The 20,000-nt window shown below is 46.9% G+C and overlaps 1 long non-coding RNA gene across 3 annotated transcripts in view; it reads left to right on the forward strand.

Annotated features, from left to right (window-relative positions):
* LOC135100331 (uncharacterized) overlaps positions 1–20,000 on the forward strand; it is an 87,515-nt gene that overhangs the window by 50,646 nt on the left and 16,869 nt on the right. For 2 of the 3 annotated variants that reach the window (XR_010268608.1, XR_010268609.1), the window contains exon 3: positions 6,501–6,651. This is a non-coding gene — a long non-coding RNA (uncharacterized LOC135100331). Of the gene's footprint in view, positions 1–6,500; positions 6,652–13,342; positions 14,757–20,000 lie in introns of those variants that run through there. The other variant, XR_010268610.1, reaches the window with a different exon arrangement.

The raw sequence follows: 20,000 nt of genomic DNA on the forward strand, positions 1-20,000 counted from the left end.
TAATGATTTCCTTCTCTTTATAAACACGTTTGAATTCTGTGTTTCGATCTGAATGAATAAGAACAAAATAATTATGCCTATGTAAATTAGATACTCATTACGTATATCTTTTATCGAAAAAAAAATAGTCTATAGCCTTTTCTTTTAAAGATTTCAGATCTCTGCCTTGACCTGTACTAATGTAATAAAACCTTTATGATTTGGAGACTCTTGAACATCATAGAAACAAAACCTTAACACATCTCTTTTCTCTCCCTCTCTATTTAATACGTGTTTCAAAGCTGCTGGCCTTGTCCTCGCGTGTGTAAGTGTGCGAGAGTCAAGTGGTGCTCTCTACCTTCACCTCTGGGAGTGCGCCTCGTGCCGGGCGTCGGGGCGCTATGACCAGGGATGAAATATTTGTTTTGCGTCTCCCCTCTCTGCTGGGCGACTCAATATATCACTTTTATTGCCGGAGATGTAGATGACGCTGCGTGTGTGTGTGTCTGTGTGTGTGTGTGTGTGTGTGTGTGTGTGTGTGTGTGTGTGTGTGTGTGTGTGCGTGTGTGTTTACTGGGGTAGAGATAAGCGTAAGCGGAACTGAATGCGGTTTGCAATGTTTTTTTTTAGGACACACACACACACACACACACACACACACACACACACACACACACACACACACACACACACACACAGAGAGAGAGAGAGAGAGAGAGAGAGAGAGAGAGAGAGAGAGAGAGAGAGAGAGAGAGAGAGAGAGAGAGAGAGAGAGAGAGAGAGAGAGAGAGAGAGAGTCAGTCTGGCTTCACAGTTTCTCCAAGTCATCCATCCCAGTGAGTCTTGATTAACCGCTGCCAACACACAGACGATTCCATATTCTCGTTTCCCTTATTTGTTCTAATGAATTTCTATCTATTACTTTTTTCCTCCCTCTCCATCTCTTACTTGCACCTGACGAGAGATGGAGCAGCGCCAGTAGTAGCAACGTCAGCTTCTGTGTGTTGGCAATGATGATGATGATGATGATGATGTGTGTGTGTGTGTGTGTGTGTGTGTGTGTGTGTGTGTGTGTGTGTGTGTGTGTGTGTGTGTGTGTGTGTGTGTGTGTTGGCGTGTACTGAAGACTCCACACAATTATTTTCTTACTTTACTTTACGAGTGTTTAATGTGTGGGTTTTAGCAAGCGTCGTGTGGGTGCCGGGAGCTCGTGGGTGTGGAGGGAGGTGATTTGTTAATAAGTATAGCTCGAGACCTGCCTGAAGGAGGGGAGGGAAGGGCGCGGGAGAAGAGGAGAGGGGAGGGTACAACTACTACTTCTACCACTGCCTTCCTCCTCCTCCTCCTCCTCCTCCTCCTCCTCCTTCTTGTCTCTGTAGCTGCTCCTGTTCCGGCTTTGTCATGTGTTTGTGTGTCTTGTTCCTTTATTTTGTCCTCCAAGTTTTTCTGGTCGTGATGGTTGCTTCTCTTATATGTTATGTAATTGTTTCTCGTGTATTTGTAATTATTTTAGTTTTGAGGTCGTGTTTTACCTGGTCTTATTTATGTGTATTTTTATATGTTTAAGCTGTTATCTATGTTTTTTATATACCACTTATTACATCTAATTATGTAGTAAACTTTTCCTTGCTACAGTTATCATAAGGCAATGAGAGTAAGGTCAAATAAGTCACTGTGAATAGTTAAATACAAAGGAACGTATCATTGCAATCCTGTCCTTCCACTTCTTGATGGAAAAAAAACCCGGAAAAAACTTAAACTCTGCCGTACTTCACTCATTGATACAGCACTTGGAACCCAGCATTTGGTGAGCCTTACGCGGACCATCGCTCACCACCACACCCATTTATCCACTTACATCCACCACCACTCACTCCTCGCCTAATCTTTTTGCACGTGTTCGCCCTTCGACGCCTTGAGCATTACCTTTTGTGCATTCGTGTGTGGCCATTGTGAAAGCCGCAAAGGTACGAGCAAAGGACCAACAGGAAATTGTGCGTACGTCACCTCAAGGCACTCAGTGATACCCACCTGTAAAAAACAAAACTAATAGTGCTTATGGCAAGATACGAGCCCCTGCTCCTTAGAATCACAGGGTCACTATCCCAACTACGCTAACTACAGCAATATTACCTTCTTCTCCGACTTCTTACACCTAGTTTAGCATAGGGACTCATGTAGTACGCGGGCACAAACACACTCAGGTGAACTCCTTATTTATTCCTAGCGCACCTGCCCTCTCCTCTCATTACCTCTCGCTCCCTCGCCCCCACTACTCACGGAATCCAGTTTTTGCCTCGACATGATGCGCCGAGCGTGGAATTAATGGGCTGCGAATGTTGATAAGATTCAGATACTACAGGTGGCGAGGCAGGGATGGAAGGGAGGGGCGAGGAGGAAATGGAGGAGCGAGGCGGGATGGGAGGGAAGGAGGGAGGGAGGGGCCATGGCTTCACCTGGGATCCTCCCTCTTGATTAATGACGCTGGAAAATCCATTATGAATTTCAGAGTGATGATAGAGAGAGAGAGAGAGAGAGAGAGAGAGAGAGAGAGAGAGAGAGAGAGAGAGAGAGAGAGAGAGAGAATATACTAAAAGAGAAAATACTCAATAAATACCTAAATCCGTTCATTCATCTATCATTTCTTCCATCCATCCATCCATCCTACCATCATTTATTCATTCATCTATTTGTCCATTCATACGTACATACATACATACACATATATACCTACAATGTCAGCTACAAGTATACAAACACACACATATACATATAAACAAGCGGTATAGTCCAGTAGGAAGCTAAATATACGACAGGTAATAGATAAATAAACTCATAAATACACAGATAAACATTTGGACTGAGAGTAAATAAGTTTAAAAGGCAAAGAAGAAAAAGGGACGAAAACAAAAAGAGGAAGGAAAGCTAAATATGGAAGCAGTGCCAAGTTATCTGTGCTTGCTTGCGAGCATAACTCTCTCTCTCTCTCTCTCTCTCTCTCTCTCTCTCTCTCTCTCTCTCTCTCTCTCTCTCTCTCTCTCTCTCTCTCTCTGTGTGTGTGTGTGTGTGTGTGTGTGTGTGTGTGTGTGTGTGTGTGTGTGTGTGTGTGTGTGTGTGCAAGGTCACTGAAAGAAGCCACCAACAAGTTTATTTACCTTGTGAGTTAATCCCTTGGTCTGGCCTTCCCTTGTCCACCCTAATGGCTCCATACCTTCCTCGATGCCGCCTGCAAACACACACACACACACACACACACACACACACACACACACAGTCAGAAAGAGAGAGAGAGAGAGAGAGAGAGAGAGAGAGAGAGAGAGAGAGAGAGAGAGAGAGAGAGAGAGAGAGAGAGAGAGAGAGAGAAAGGAATATATATATATATATATATATATATATATATATATATATATATATATATATATATATATATATATATATATATATATATATATATATATATATATATATATATATATATATATGCACGTCAAGAAAGGCACGAAGGAGAGTAATAAGAAGAGGAAATGGGAGGGAAGGGAGGTGAAGAGAAGGTAAGACGAAGGAGAAGGGATGGAGGCGTGGCGGTGAGAGTGGTGAGAAAGAGTAAGTGAGAGTGGTGAGAGTGGCTGGCTGGCTGGAATGGAGTTGGTAAGGGAGGTGAGCAGTGAGGGAGGGAGTGGAGGAGAGGTAGTGGAGTGGTGCTGACAGACACCCATTATGCCGCGTCACCAGCCAGCCACAGTGATGGATCTGAGCCTCGATGTGGCTAGGAGTAATTATCCCATGTATCTGTCTCGTAATCGTATTAAGAGCCTGTGGTGGAAGAGGCGGAGGCGGAGGAGGCGAAGGAGAATGGCTAGGAGGAGGGAGGGTCATTGGAGTGGTAGGGAGGCAGGTAATGGCGGTGATACAGGAACTGTTATAGTGGAAGGGAAGTGTCAGGTACTTATAAAGGCTTTTGAGGAGGTGTGAGTGGTGGTAATGTTGTCTAAAGAGGCAAGGGGTATGAGGGACGTGTTGAGGGTGTGCTGTGGTGGTGGTAGTGCGGTGGTGTTGGGGTTGGGGGGTGGATGAGGAAGAGTTGGTGTTGATAAGGTTGTGTGGAAAGGAAAGGTGAGTGGATGGGAAGAGAAAAGGGAAAGAAGAGGGGAGAGGAGAGGTGCAAGGGAGTGGATGGAAAGAGAGATGAGAGAGAGTGAAGTGAGAAAGGAGAGGAAAGGTGTAAGAGAGTTGAAAGGAAGAGAGAGAGAGAGAGAGAGAGAGAGAGAGAGAGAGAGAGAGAGAGAGAGAGAGAGAGAGAGAGAGAGAGAGAGAGGAGATGTATAAGAGTAGCCTACAGACCAGTAACACCGCACACGCACACACACACACACACACACACACACACACACACACACTGTCTATGTTCGGCTCGTCACCTTCTGTATCTTCCTTGACTTAGCCTCTCGCAATACCTTTAACAAGAAACAGTGATAGAGGCTAAGAAGACAGGAGGAGGAGGAGGAGGAGGAGGAGGAGCTGAAGGAGGAAGAGGGGCTGGAGGAGGAGGCTGGAGGTTGAGGCGAGTTGATGAGCGTGAGGCTGTCGGCACGGAGGGGTAGATAGCAAGGGTTCCTGCCTGCCAGTGACGGAGTGTCTTGGCCTGGTGTTTGGATAGTCGAGTGGGGCTGACGGGCCGACGCTCAGAACCCGCCTGGGAATAAAAAGAAGAAGAAAAAAAGATGAAGAAAAGCAGTAGTGAGGCGGTGGTGTTGAAGTGTTCCTGAAGGGTTAGATTAGTCTCCTTCACCTGCCCAGTGTAACAAAACTATACTGAGGGGACTCCGCATCCAGGGCCTCTTTCAAATATGACCTTTCGCACTGAAAAATAAATTACCATTCTAGAGACAGACAAAATAGAATAAAATTGAAGCGCGAGAGGCGGTTATTGTTTTATAGCCTGTGCTTTTGTGCCATAAATTATTGCTATTTAATATAAACAGGCAGATAATTAAAGAGGTTGAAGATATAAAAAGATACAGCACTCATATAATTGCTTAAATCAAAAGCTGGTGTATTTTCCTCACAGTTAATTCTTTTTTTTTTTTTTGCACAAGAGTCCTCGCCACCCTCGCTCACCCTTTACCTTTTTTTTTTCTTTTTACTTGAATAAACAAATGAGTGAATGTTACATTAACGATAACAACTGCAGGCGCTGGGCGAGGAGTAATTGTTGCGCGGATATTCTCCATTATTTTTTACTCGCCCAGCAGGAGGGAGGCGCCGCGATAAGGGAAAAGAGCAAGAAAAACAAGGAAAACAAAATAACAAACCGAACAAAGCCCAGCAAGGAGGAAAAATAAGAAAAGTTTCTGAATAGTAGCAAATTAAATTGGGTTCTGAAGGTAATTTGATACTCACCACCTGGTACTCTCTCTCTCTCTCTCTCTCTCTCTCTCTCTCTCTCTCTCTCTCTCTCTCTCTCTCTCTCTGCTACTCCTCCTTCCTTAATACTCCGCATCTCTTTGTTCTGTTTTTCTTTCTTTTGCTTCTGATCTTCCCCTCCTTTTCTAATATTTTTCCGACACTCCTCTTCTCATTCCATTTTCCTCCTTTACCTTAATATTCCTCTTATCATTTAGCACTAATATATTTGCGCATTTCTTCCATAATATTCCTCTCATCTGAATATTTATCTTTTATTCTTCATCTAATCTTCTTTTCTTTCCTCTTCGTATTTTCTTCTTTAAGTTCAGCCCTTCCTTACTTCTAATACTCATATCACTGTCTGGTGCACCTCTCACTTATCACCATAATGCTCATACTTATATTGTACTAACACTCAGATATTCCTCCTTCCTCCTTCATGGTACTACTCAGCTCTTCTCATACACTGACATCTTACTTATCTCACGCCTTTTATTGTTATCGTCTGTTACCTACACTTATATTGAGAAGTAATTATTTTTCTTCTAATATTCATCTATAATGTTCGTCTTATAATAACACAGTAAACATTTGTCGTGACCTAGTATTCATTTTAACACCGATCACCATGGTTTATCACTTTATGTTACTCATTCCCTCATCTAAATATTGTTCTGTCATCCTTTTCCTTGTAATTTTATGTCTCCCTTCTAATACTCTTCCTTATAACAAGTATTACTGATCTAGCATTCCTTTACCTAATACTCTCTTGATACTTTTGTGGTGGTATTATCCTTTCACAGTTTCATTTCCTCTTCCATTTACCTTAGTATAATCTTCCCGTCCACTTATCTCGCCCTAAACATACTCCTTTTAATAGTATTCACCCTATGATTATTTAACACCCGCAAAATACCGCCTCTTCCTCCATCCTGATACTTCGTGGCGGTGTTTTCCTTTCATACTCTCATCTCTTCCACTTATCTCGTTCTAATACTGCTTCTTTTAACAGTATTCACCCTATGATTATTTAACACCCGCAAAATACCGCCTCTTCCTCCACTCTGATACTTCGTGGCGGTGTTTTCCTTCATAGTTTTATCTCTCCCCTTCAGGCTGGCCGCCCTTCGCCTGCCTCCGCCCGCCCGCCAGCCTGTCAGCCCGTAACGCGAAGTGTCAGTGGCGGCCCTCGCAGAAGCCGCCACGGTCAGCCTGTCTGGGCAGCCGGTTTTGTTTCTTCTCGAGATTTAGACTTTTTCCTTAACGGTGAGTGCATAATTGTTTTGCTTTTATTTGGTTAGGTTTGGTTGGGTGTTGTGCTGTGTGTGTGTGTGTGGGAGAGAGAGAGAGAGAGAGAGAGAGAGAGAGAGAGAGAGAGAGAGAGAGAGAGAGAGAGAGAGAGAGAGAGAGAGAGGAAAAATACAAGATGTGCGATTGAATAGAATTAGTGAGAGGACGTGTATTGAGAGAGAGAGAGAGAGAGAGAGAGAGAGAGAGAGAGAGAGAGAGAGAGAGAGAGAGAGAGAGAGAGAGAGAGGAAAAAGAGAAACGCACTGTCTATTTATCTAAGTCAGACACACGGCGCCGATGTCCCTCCAGCTGGGCCGTCCCGATCCTGCCCCTCTGCATCTCTTCTCTCTTTCATTTTACATTTATCAAGTCTCTCTCTCTCTCTCTCTCTCTCTCTCTCTCTCTCTCTCTCTCTCTCTCTCTCTCTCTCTCTCTCTCTCTCTCTCATTATTGCACAGGGCCGTGTGAACATCAGTCTGTCTGGTCTTGTCTGTCTCTCTCCAATTGACAGGGGACAATACCGGTTTGCCAAGGCAGTGCGGACAACAGCGAGATACCCACCGGCTACCCAGTAATAGTGGTAGTAGTAGTAGTAGTAGTAGTAGTAGTAGTAGTAGTAATGGTGATAATAATAATAGTAATAATAATAGTATCAACAAGACCACCGCTACCCGTGTTACTCCGCATTATGCACCGAAGAATAGGGAGGAAATCACATCACGCCACGGCCAAAGAAACCCGCCGCGACAATTAAGGTCATCCAGTCACTGTGATAGCATTAAATAAATCGCCATAAATCCGCACCGCGCGTAAAAGTCACGAGAGAGAAGGAGCTGCAGTGATGTGTGTGTGCCGGCCGAGGCTTGATATAATTCAGCACCTTCGTAACTTTTCTATTAGTGTGTGCGGTGCGGCGGGCGGGAGAGGAGGTCAGGGGGCCTTCGCTGGGTCGCCGGGTGACGCACGCAAGCCCGAGCTGATTAATATATATTGACAGGCTAAACGCTGCCCGACAACTAAACCCTGCTTTTAATGGTCCGCCGCGAAATTATTTGTCTATATATTTAGTGCACTGCAGCGACGACTGGAGGAAGGTGGGAGCTGTGACGCGGAGGAACACACACACACACACACACACACACACACACACTCATGTGGACCTTTCTCATTGTGTATGTGTGTGTGTGTGTGTGTGTGTGTGTGTGTGTGTGTGTGTGTGTGTGTGTGTGTGTGTGTGTTGTAGTATTGTGTTGTGGTGTGCTGTGGTGTGTTGTGGTGTGTACGTCTTTCCTAAGTCTTTATGGGGCATTACTAAAAACACATAAGAATAGGGACCTGCGTACTACACATCCAGGAGGAGGAGGAGGAGGAGGAGGAGGAGGAGGAGGAGGAGGAGGAAGAAGAAGAGGCGGTGTTTTGTGTCTGCGCGAACCGCCCTCACAAACTGCGCATCTCATAGCCTCCGTACGACACACACACACACACACACACACACACACACTGGTGATCTATCCCGTCGGCGCTCCATCGAGACCCCCGCTGGGAGCACACGGTCAATGAGCCTTGAGTTAAACACTTCTTATGAGCTCCTCCTACGAGTTCATTATGAGGTGGGTGATGGAGGATGATCGAGGGAGGCAGGAGGAGGAAGTGACACGTCTAGAGGAGGAGGAGGAGGAGGAGGAGGTTAGTAGAATGGAATGTTCAACTGTGCTTAAGGAAAGGAAGAGGCGGAGAGAGAGAGAAAGAAGGAAGAGAATAAAGAAAAAGAAGGAAGAGGAAAAAAGAACAAAGGATGGAGTACAGAAGAAGAGGAGGAGGAAAACAGAACGTAGGAGTGTGGAAATACGAGAACATGAGGGTACACGTGGAAGGAGAACGATAGTAGGAGGAGGTAGTGGTGGTGGTGGTGATTCTTTGCTACGTATTTTCAGATTTTAGGAGCACGTACATTTTAGGAACACAAAGGATAAGAAAACATAGAGAAAAAATCAAACCCAAACATCCTTCTTGGTCCACACGAGGCTTTTAGGAGGAGGGAGGGGAAGAGGAGAAGAAGGAAGAGAATTAGGAGAACTAGGACTCAGGCAGGATATTTTAAAATGAATCGTGTTTAGAGGAAAGCTAGTAAAGGAAAAGAGAAAGGAGTGGACATAAATAGTAAGGGGGAAAGGAGGATGGAGGATGAGGATGAGGAGGAGGAGGAGGAGGAGTACGCAAGTAGCAGAAAGGGAAAGGAGGAGGAGCTAGAAAATGAAGATGAGGTGAAAAGGAGAGGGACGAGAAGAATTAAGATGAAGAAGGTAGGATGACGGAGGAGGAGGAGGATGAGGAGGAAGAGGAGGAGGAGGAGGAGGAGGAGGAGGAGGAGGAGGAGGAGGAGGAGGAGGAGGAGGAGGAGTATTGTAGGGCTGGCCTTTCGTTAACTAATGGGCTGAGGGTAATGCTTCCCGCAACGCCTGAATCAACACTAATCGTTGCCCCGGGAACACACCGCGAGGAGGAGAAGGAGGGGGAGAAATGTGACGAAAGAAGGAGAAGCAGAGAGGAGAAAAAGTGGAGAAGGAAGGTAGACAGGACTATAATCTGGTACCAATAAGAAGGTGGAGGGAAACAGTCATCTAATATACTTAGCCGCGTATGAGAAGGAGGAGATGAAGAGGAATGGTGGGAGGAGGAGGAGGAAGGAAGGTGGGGCGAGGTAAGGAGATGGACAGCACTGTAATCTTCCTTCAATAAGTAGGAGGAAAACACTCGTCTGCAATATACCGTCGATCGCAGGAGAATAAAGCAAAACTGGAGGAATAGGAGGGCGATAGGAGGGAAAAATAGAAGCCAGATGAGAGGAAGAAAATATGAGGAATATTGAAGACAAGACTGTAACCTTCCTGCAGTAAGTAAAATAGAAGGAAAGAGTGCAAAACGTCACAGGATAAAGAATAAAAATTGAAGGATTGTGATTGAAAACTAAGGAGAACGAAAAAGAAAAGAGAATAGAAAAGGGAAGGGAGAGAAGGAATGAAATGTGGAATGGAAAAGTAAAATACACTACCAATAAGTAGAAGGAAGAGAAGAAAGATGGTGGAAAAGGAATAAGGAAATATAAGACAAGGACAAAGGGTGAAGAAAAGAAAGGAAGGAAGTGAAGGATGATAATTCTTCTCCCAAGTAAAAGAAGGAGACAAACAGGGAATGGAAAAGAGAAGGATAGGGTGCAGAATTAACGAAGAAGAAGAAGAAGAAGAAGAAAAAAGAAGTGAAGCAGAGAAGGATGGAGAACAAAAGACTATAATTCTTCTTCAAGTAATAGAAGAATTTAAACACAGGGAAGGAAGGAGAAGGATGGCGGTGAAGAATTAACGAAGGAGAAGAAAAAAAAAAAAGAAAAAAAAAGAAGCGAAGGAGGGAAGAGAATAAAGGATAGAGAACAGAGGGCTATAATCCACCTGCAAGAAGAAGAGGGAACGAAACACAGGATGAAAAGAAAAAGGGTAACGGTGAAGAACTAACGAAGAAGAAAAAGAAGCAGAAAAAGAGTGAAGTAGGAAAGGGAGTGAAAGGCAGAAAGCGAAGGACTATAATCCCCCTGCAACAAGTAGAAGGAGGGAAACAATCGCCTAATACCCCCTAAGATCAGGCTGGCCACCAATTACTCCGCCGGGACACACTAATGGGCCAGGACACCCGGTAGGGAAAGGTCTTCCTGCAGCGAAGCGCGGCCGTTTAACAGCCTTCCACCCGGCTATCTAGTGACTCCATCACCCAATATATAAGATCAATGGCCAATCAAGCAGCAGCATAAACCAACAGGCCATAAACAAAAGGGGCGGGTGAGTTGTGGGGTGAAATGAGCGAGGGGGGAGATGCATAACTTGTGGTGAGCGACCCACACCCGCCGGCCCGACCTCACTACGCTGCTGACGGCGTGGCTGTCGATCGCTGACGCTGATGACGGCAGTTTATCTTGCTAATGGAAACTCGACGTAAGAGGGAGGGACGGTGTAAATATGGCGGTGTGCCCCCTGCGCGATTACCACGCCGGGAATGTGAGAGAGAGGTGGGCAGGGCACGGAGAGAGAGAGAGAGAGAGAGAGAGAGAGAGAGAGAGAGAGAGAGAGAGAGAGAGAGAGAGAGAGAGAGAGAGAGAACAGACAAATAAGGAGACAGATAGGAAATGAAAAAAAAGTACCGAAAAAATGTTTAGAGACAAAAATATAGACAGATAACCAGACTAAGAAAAATACAGACTCAGTGAGAGACAAATACATACAAATAAGTGAACTAAAACACAAACGCATTGAAGGAAACAAGCATAAAAAAATAATAACAGTTTCCCTTCGTTACTTTTCAGCGATAAGGAAAAACTGATACATTACTGAACAGCACATCCACTGTCAATGAGTTCCCAGATATTTTAGCACTATTTTTCATCTCTTTCTTGGACGTCTTGAAGAAAAATATGATCATACTAAACAACTAGGAAGACTGCCAAAAAGTACCTTGACGCAGGACTAGAGAGAGAGAGAGAGAGAGAGAGAGAGAGAGAGAGAGAGAGAGAGAGAGAGAGAGTGAGAGAGGGGGTAGGAACAAAAAAAAATGAAGATAATTTACTCACAAGGTTATAATCGAAGGATATAATAATGCAGTATTGAGAAGTTTTTAACGTACAATTTTCGTTGATTTTTCCCCTTACTCTCTCTCTCTCTCTCTCTCTCTCTCTCTCTCTCTCTCTCTCTCTCTCTCTCTCTCTCTCTCTCTCTCTCTCTCTCTCTCTCTCTCTCTCTCTTTCTACTCCTATCTGACAACCTTCCGTGCTCCATCTATAAACAAACACATTATGTCTTCCAACAGTTCTAACGAGACAGCCTGCGAGCGTGGGATGAAGAGGAGGAGGAGCAGGAGGAGGAGGAGGAGGAGGAGGAGGAGGAGGAGGAGGAGGAGGAGTAGTAGTTTTGGGTGGGGCAGTGGTTAGGAGACATAATTCACAGACTTGCCCTGCCAAAAGTATCACTCCGCCTAAAGCTTCAAGTTTAATTTTTTTTGTTCCCGAATTTTGGGCAAGGTTTCTGATCTCCTACCGTAAAGAGAGAGAGAGAGAGAGAGAGAGAGAGAGAGAGAGAGAGAGAGAGAGAGAGAGAGGGAGAGGGAGAGGAAATGTCAGTCTTTGGTCCTGTTCTTATCGTATGTGGGAAACAAGGACGAGGAGGAGGAGGAGGAAGAGGAGGAGGAGGAGGAGGAGGAGGAGGAGGACAAAGACGGAAAGATAAGGAATAACACAACCTTTAGGGAGATAAATACAGAAAAAAGAGAAAACGAGAGATGAAAAGTAGGAATAGACGAGAAGTACCAGAGAGAGAGAGAGAGAGAGAGAGAGAGAGAGAGAGAGAGAGGATGTGGCTGAGGCAATAGTAGTCGTAGTCGTAGTAGCAGCAGCAGCAGCAGAAGTAGTAGTAGTAGTAGTAGTAGTAGTAGTAGTAGACGGGAAGTAGTAGTAGTAGTAGACCCTCCAAACCTACCTGGCCATAAATCGTGTTTGCCTCCTCAAAACTCTTGCCTCGCATAATGCCAAAACTCGTTCTGCCGTCACTGATAAGCGCACTTTCGGTGTAAATCTGAGGTCTACATTTGTTATGGTTTGCCTCCCCCCTTCCTCTTCCAACGCGGGGCTGCTGCTGCTTCTTCCTCCTCCTCCTCCTCCTCCTCCTCCTCCTCCTCCTCCTCCTCCTCCTCTTTCTCCTCCTCCTTCTCCTCCTCCTCCTCCTCCTCCTCCTTCTCCCTTCTATATGCTGATACTTCTACTCTCTCTCTCTCTCTCTCTCTCTCTCTCTCTCTCTCTCTCTCTCTCTCTCTCCTCTCTCTCGCTGAAAACTAATTTTTCTTTTCAATTATGTGTTTTAATATATTTTTTCAGTGTTTTTGTCTCAGAGAGAGAGAGAGAGAGAGAGAGAGAGAGAGAGAGAGAGAGAGACATTCCCTGGGGTCGTGTGCAGGTCGCCGCCGCCAACCTTCCCCTGGGCGTGGCATCGAGGTGTTTGTTTTCATTTTTCTCTGCGTATGTACATTCCTGCATATCATTTCCCGACGCGGTACTGTAAGTGAGAGAGAGAGAGAGAGAGAGAGAGAGAGAGAGAGAGAGAGAGAGAGAGAGAGAGAGAGAGAGAGAGAGAGAGGTGACTGTTGTTTTGAACTTTATCCTGTATTGTCTTGTGTGTTTGTGTACGTGTTTATTTATTTATTTATTTTTTCTCATGGTTGGTTGATGCTTTCGCAGTATAGATAGTGTGTGTGTGTGTGTGTGTGTGTGTGTGTGTGTGTGTGTGTGTGTGTGTGCGTGTGTGTGTGCTGTATTTTTTTTCTTGGCTTTAAGCTTTATTTATTCAAGTCCTCGGTCGCATTAACGTTTCGTGTGTGTGTGTGTGTGTGTGTGTGTGTGTGTGTGTGTGTGTGTGTGTGTGTGTGTGTGTGTGCGCGTTTGTGTGTGGGTGACGCGATGTCTGAGACCGCCAACGTAGCGATCGTCATCAGGGATATGATATTTTTAATGTGGGTCTGTTCTCTCTCTCTCTCTCTCTCTCTCTCTCTCTCTCTCTCTCTCTCTCTCTCTCTCTCTCTCTTATCAGTCTAAAGTTTTTTTTTGTTTATTTATTGTTTATTTTCTGGTGCCCAGTTACTTCAGGGACTCTACTGGAGAAGGCGAGCGAAAGAGGGGTGGATGGGGAGAGGGAAGGCTAGATTCACAGGGTAAGCTCTGCTTGCAGCTTGAGGCACACAGCAAGGGTGCGTGTGTTGGTGTGCTGCGGCGAAGCGAGAGGGCATCCCGCCGCCATGTTCACACCAGCGGACCGTGGAGGATCGCCGCTGTGCAGGAGTCAATATTCGCCAACGAGCACCGAGCGGCTCGTTATGTGAATATATGATAATTCGATTTTGTAAAGCAGGCACCGTAATTGTTTTCCAGTGCAGTAAATATATAGTAACTGTCCAATCGATGCAAATCTGAATGTTATGAAGCGGCTTGCGAGGCGGGGGTCTGGCGGTGCTATGTGTGCGGCAGGCGCAGCGCCAGGCTCAGGCTGCCGCGTGAGTCTTACGTCAGGATGCGGCGCCGCAGTAGCTCTGTCTGGCAAGAGTGTTACAATGTTGCTGTGGCGCCGACGCAGACTGTTCCCAGGGCTAAGGGGTATTTAGTCGCCAGGAGCGACACCTGCGGCCCGGCAGCGCGGTGGTGCCCAAGGCCACGCCCTTGCTGCTCTCCTGCAGTCACTTCCTCTCTTCCTCACTTGTGAAAAAAAAAAAAATGCCTCCACGTAATAATTTTGAATTGCGGGTAAACTAAGGGAAATCTCTGTGTTTAGGAGAAATACGGCATGTCAATAGCCGTCCATTAAGTTACCTTAGAATATGCAACGTGGCACATGGGTAGAGGATGCAATTTAAAATTCCCAACACCCAATCTTCAATAAACTAAAATGCTAAATATATTATATACTTGAGACATAATAATAGGCATTACAAACACTATATCAATCACTGTAATCAAGATGGCGAGGTCGGCCCGCCCCACACGCGGCCCGCCCCGACTCTTCCTCCGACCACCAAACCAAAGTTGTTATTTTAATTCTCCTCGCTGTGTCTGCATCTCAAATACATTATTTCTTGCCAATATTCTTTTGTTTTCTCCTAATGCAAATGGCGCGGGCTAGTACGTCAACCCGACGGTAAAATATTTAAGTCTGTGGAGGCAAATCTCCCGTGCGCGGCCACCCGGCCCCGCCCTTGCCAGGGGCGTGACGGATGGCGCTGGCAGGGGACGCACCGCCTCGCCCCGCCCCACACCGCCACCTGCAAGGCTGCAACCGAGCGCCGCGCCGCGAAGGAAGCGTACGAGGGCGGCCCGAGGGAAATGAGAAAGGAACAAGGGTGTCCCACTCACAAGGAGAAGCCTGAGGAGAAGAGAGGAGGGCGGAGAGAAGGCCGGCAGGGTAGTGGGCGTGGCCTGGCCGGGCGGACTGCGGACAGGGAAGGACAACACATTTTCCGACCTTCAGCATCCCGGGGTCACGGCCGCCGGTGCCGTGTGGGTCTCTGCATCACTGGTGTCCTCGCTTATGTTGGCTCGTTGCTGTAAATAGCTTACCTTAGTAAATATTGGAGAGAAAGACTGGGCTGACAGCTTTATTGAATGCAACAGTGACCTTGTCGAGTTTTCTGCCGCCTCCTAGGTTCGAGGCAATATTATTGTTGCATTAAGTCCCTTGACGTCCCATGTTATCAAGGGCTTTCGTCCATTATTACACAAGGACTCAGAACATCGCGTCCGCCTGTTGCCTGCGGTGTGTGGCGAGGGACTCCTGCCCGTCACCGCCACTTCCCGACGCTCTCCTTTGAGATGCCACTGAGGGAACAGCGAGTAGGTGTCATTAGTGGGTGTGGCGGGTGTAATTAGGAGCCAGCAGGTGTAATTAGGACTGGGGGTGCTCTATTTAACAGGTGCACTGAGGGGGCGGGGCTGAGGTGCGGCGCGCTCACCCGCACTCACACTAATAACACGATTCTAACACAATGCCTTGCCGGGACCTGCGGAGGAGGCGGGAATAAATAGCAGCTGCTTAGGAGGCGTTTTGGGATTACAAAGGGCTGAGGAACTCGGGAGAGGCTGGGAGAATAGGGAGTGGCAAGGTAGAGAGGGAGATGAGAGGAGGTGAGGGAGTGAGATGAAGGGAGTGAGGGAGGGTGTCCGCGTCGGCTGATAATTTGGGCGTTGGAAAATATCATTATCCAAAGACTGTTGACGAAGCGTGCTGAAGCGTCCCTCTTGGTATGCAGTGCACGGCGGGCGGCGGACCTTCCCCCACCCTCACCCAACACTTCTTTCCCTTCTCCCTCCTCCTCTTGTCCTCCCCTCCCCTTCTTCTGGTCTTCTCCCTTTTCCTTCTTCCCCTCTGACCCTTGCCTCTTCCTCCTCCTCCTCGCCTCCATCCACACCCTCACGCACCCAAACCATCACTATCACCCTTCCACTCTCCCTTCATTCCTCTCACCCTCACTCTCTTCTCCCTCCCTAACTCCTTTCTTCCCTCCGTCCCTCCTTCATCCTCGTTGCGACCGCGCCCACTGTGACACATTGTCGGACCCCACCCACCTTCCCTCCACCCCTCCCTGCCCCTTTACCTCCCATTCCCTCACTCCTTTGCACCCCACTTCACCGTCCTCCACATCACGCCCACCCTCTCACCCGCCCCACCTCGCCCCGCCCCACCCACAGCACCCACAGGCAAAAAATCCACTTTACGAGGCGGGCAAGACCTCTCATCGTCTCGTCACATTCGCTTCTGTATTCCACAAGACTCAACTCTCAACTTCATCCAACTTTTATCCGCATCTGCTACTCTTGTGCTCCTCTTCTGTGATGTCTGAGGTACTGACGAGACGGATAGGTGTGTTTGTGTGTGTGTGTGTGTGTGTGTGTGTGTGTGTGTGTGTGTGTGTGTGTGTGTGTGTGTGTGTCTTATATATTTTTCTTTATCTCTTTTTCCTCTCCACTACATTAACACTGGCAAATATGGACAGAAGTCTACAAAAGGTTGGGGACTAATGGTATATTGTAAATTCATCACTTTCTTCCCCTCATAGTCAGTCTTCCTCTCTTCTTCCTCTTTATTCTTTTCCTTTACCTCCTTGTCTTTGTCGGTTTCCTCATCTTTGTCCTTCTTGTCCTCCTCCTAGCCCTTTTCGTTTTTGTCTTCATATTTTCATTCTCCTCCTTCTCCTCTATCTGCTGCTCCTCCTCCTCCTCCTCCTCTTCAGCAGCGCACGGCAGCCCCCAGCACCTGTCCAGAGGGAGAGGGGGAGGGAATGGGGACAGGGAGAGCGCGTGCACCTGCGTCACAAGTAATTAAGACTATATGTAATTACCTACACCGCCCATCATTGTTACGGCGATGATTTCTGACTTCCTTTATCGTAAATATACACTTTACTCTCTCCCTTTCTTTTATTCCTTCTCTCTCTAAGGGCCGGAGATAATGATGGCGTCAGGTGGGATGTCGGAATCTTAATTATCTAGGACAGAGGCTTTCCAAAGTAGGGAACACGTGCCCTAAGGGATGCTTGAAGGAAATGTTCAGGGGCGCCTTGTCACGGTTGTGTAATGCGCTAAGGTAGAGTGGCTTTAATAACAAGACTTCTTTAAGAAAACTTTGAGTGTCACGAGGCCTTGTCAGTAAACACGAGTTGCCTCACCATTTAGACATAAGAGCATAATGGAAGCCGATAACAGAATTTCTTTACTGAAACTTTGACGTCGTAAGGTCTTCTCATTACACACAAGTTGCTTCGCCACTTAAACATAAAAACAAAAAGGAAGCCGATAACAGGATTTCTTCACGGATATCTTGGACGTCACGAGGTCTTGTCAGTACGCACGAGTTGTATCTCCAATTAAACATAACATAAGGGAAGTTACGAGAAGCCATTGGACCTACACGAGGCAGTCATATCTACACCCACCTAGCATCTCTGTCCATAAATTTTTATAATCCTCTTCAACACTCTGGAGCCGCCATGATGTGACAGTGTAATGGAACTCTGAATAGCCACACAATATACACTGAGGGAAGTGAAAATGATGAGGTGATCGTAACGCATCTTTGTAGCACCTTCACGTCAAATCGCTGTGACACGGAAATGATAAGAGTGAGATATTCGACCACAAGATAAGAGGTATTGTGGTATCGAGGGGCTGGTTGAGGAGTCGACCGTTAGGTGACACTGCAGTCGCCAAATGAGTTCGAAAGCTTGTCGACAGAGGACGGGGTTACTGTACTGATGATAAATTTGACTCCCAGATTTCAGGAACACATGTCTGATGGTTAATTACTGAGCCGTGGATTTTCACAGCGGCTTGGAAAAGTCATCACTAGTAAATTTCAAGTCATTACGGATAAAAAGACAAAAGATGAAAAAGTAATACAAACACATCCTCCACTGTTAAGTTCAGGAAAGGTACCCACAAATTCACCAGGTATTAAGGAACCACACATGGGATGGTAGGCCTAGTGACTGCCTTCATTGCCTTCCACTCAAGCCCATTCACCCAGGACCCTCCCCTCATCATGCCCCATACTCACATACCCCTTCCCTCCCACCTGCCCTCCCCTCAGTCATCTCCAGGAGCCTGTAATTATCAAGAGGTGTATTTATAAGCCCCGTAAATAGGCATGACTGCGAGGGTTCAGTGAGCGCCTCGCTGGCCAGACTTACGAGCCTCCCGTGGCGAGATGCTGAAAGCGGCGCCCGGGATGCTTATTACGGACGCGGCGTTAACAGTCCCCCATCGTTTGGCCCATTCGATCGCGGACATTTATGGGCCCCCGTGCTATCGAAGATCTCCCGACGCAGCGACCAACGGGAGGAGGAGCTGGAGGTGGAGGATGAATGGAAGAGGAGGTGGAGGAGGATGACTAGGAGGAGGAGTAGGAGAAGGAGGGTTCGTGTTCCTCTAAATATCAACGATTACATGTGAAGGCAATAAGAAAGGCAAGTGTGACAACAAAGGAGAGAAGCAGGAGGAGCAGAGCAGGAGGAAGAGCAGGATGAGCAGGAGCAGGAGGAGAAAGAGGAGGAGGAGGACGTGGAGATGCGTTTACACATAAGGAGATCAACAGATGACTGTGGGTATTATATTATTAAATGATGTGGAGAGTTAACTTGCTTGCCTTCTTGAGTGTGTGTGTGCGTGCGCCTTTTCATACACACACACACACACACACACACACACACACACATCTGCCAACAACGGGGCGGAAAGACGGTAAAACATCCCACCTACAAAACGCGTCACTGGCTCTCCTATTGAATTGTTCCTCGCGACCAGCTTAAGGGAGAGGCTGTGTTCCTTGACGCTTCGCTGGCTCGTGGCGGGGGCTTGAAGGTGGAGACAGGCTGCAGAGAACTGAGGGAGGGAGGGAGGGAGGGAGGAAGGAAGGGAGAATGGGTAAAGGGATGGAGAGGAGGAGGAATGGAGGGAGACTGGAAAAAAAAATGAAGGAGTGGCGCTGGCGTAGGAAGATGGAAGGTAGATGGTGTGAGGTGGAAGAAATAAGGTGTCGAGTGGAGGGTAGAGGGTGGAGGGCATCGATTGTGGGATATAGAGGTGGAAGGGTAATAGGATGACCTGTGTGTGGCAAAGATATGGAAAAGTGGTGAGGGTGGTTTTGGTATAGTGGAAAAAAAAAAGAGGGAGAAAATAAGCTTATTGCAGGGGTTTATGTGGAGAGATAGTTAATGAGTGATATTTGTGGAAGGAACATTTGGAAAGATTGAGCAGAAACGCAAATAAGAAGTGTTTGTACCAAGTTGCTGGTTTGTTAACTTTCTGTGGAGGTAATAAGAAAGTACAATCGTTATCGTTATTTGAACAGTAAACTTTCTAAAAGGTGAAAAATTTAAACAACTGACTGACTGACTAACTTTTTATCATCGCGACACTGGAATCATGTAAAAGTAAATAATGTATGCACTTAGCATACGAAGTTAAGAACACGACGCTAAAAGCACAACTGCAATAAAAGAGGAGATGCCAAAAAAAAATGATCTACAGCTTATGGAGGAGGGCAGAGGTGTAACATAAACCGCGCCAGGTAACATAAGATGCAAACAATGGAAAACGCTCTGAAAGGTGTCAGATAAAGAGGACGACAGCTGAAAGGTGCAAAATATAATATGAAACCTGCTGCGATAAATCATCGGCGTGTCAGACATTCTGTAACATGGGAAACAAAAAAACAGCACCAAGCGTTCAGTAACACGTCACATAAAATATCACAACACTTGCGGAGGCGTCAATGAATCGCAAAATTGAAGCGCAAAGCGCTCGGACGCGGAACAATGTAACACGTCCCGAGACATAAAGACAAAGTGTAAAACCTCGCACTCAGACGCAAGACAAAATGCAAAGCGTTCCGGGGAGATGTAAATGAAGTGCAAAAAACTAATGGTGACAGCCAAGTCAAGGAGAAGAAAAAAAGGAGGAAACACGTCCAGGGGTGAGGGAGGGCGCCACACCCCGGCGAGCGACAGGCGGCGGCCGGGACCCGACAGATGACGCGGGGCGAGAGGTCACGGTGCGGGCGGGAGGCGGGGGCGGGACGCATGGGGGCGGGGTCGGCGGGGGGACACGGTAATGAGCTCCTGATGGCCGGGATAACACAGGCGAACATGCTCCGACTCATCGTGGCCCGGGAGAGCGTGGCCCGGGTCAGCACAGATAAGGCACAAATGATTCCCGCCACGAGTGAGCGTCGGGCCGCGTTGAGCCGCCGGTA

The sequence above is a fragment of the Scylla paramamosain genome, chromosome 5, assembly GCF_035594125.1.
Source record: "Scylla paramamosain isolate STU-SP2022 chromosome 5, ASM3559412v1, whole genome shotgun sequence".
Classification (NCBI taxonomy): Eukaryota; Metazoa; Arthropoda; class Malacostraca; order Decapoda; family Portunidae; genus Scylla; species Scylla paramamosain.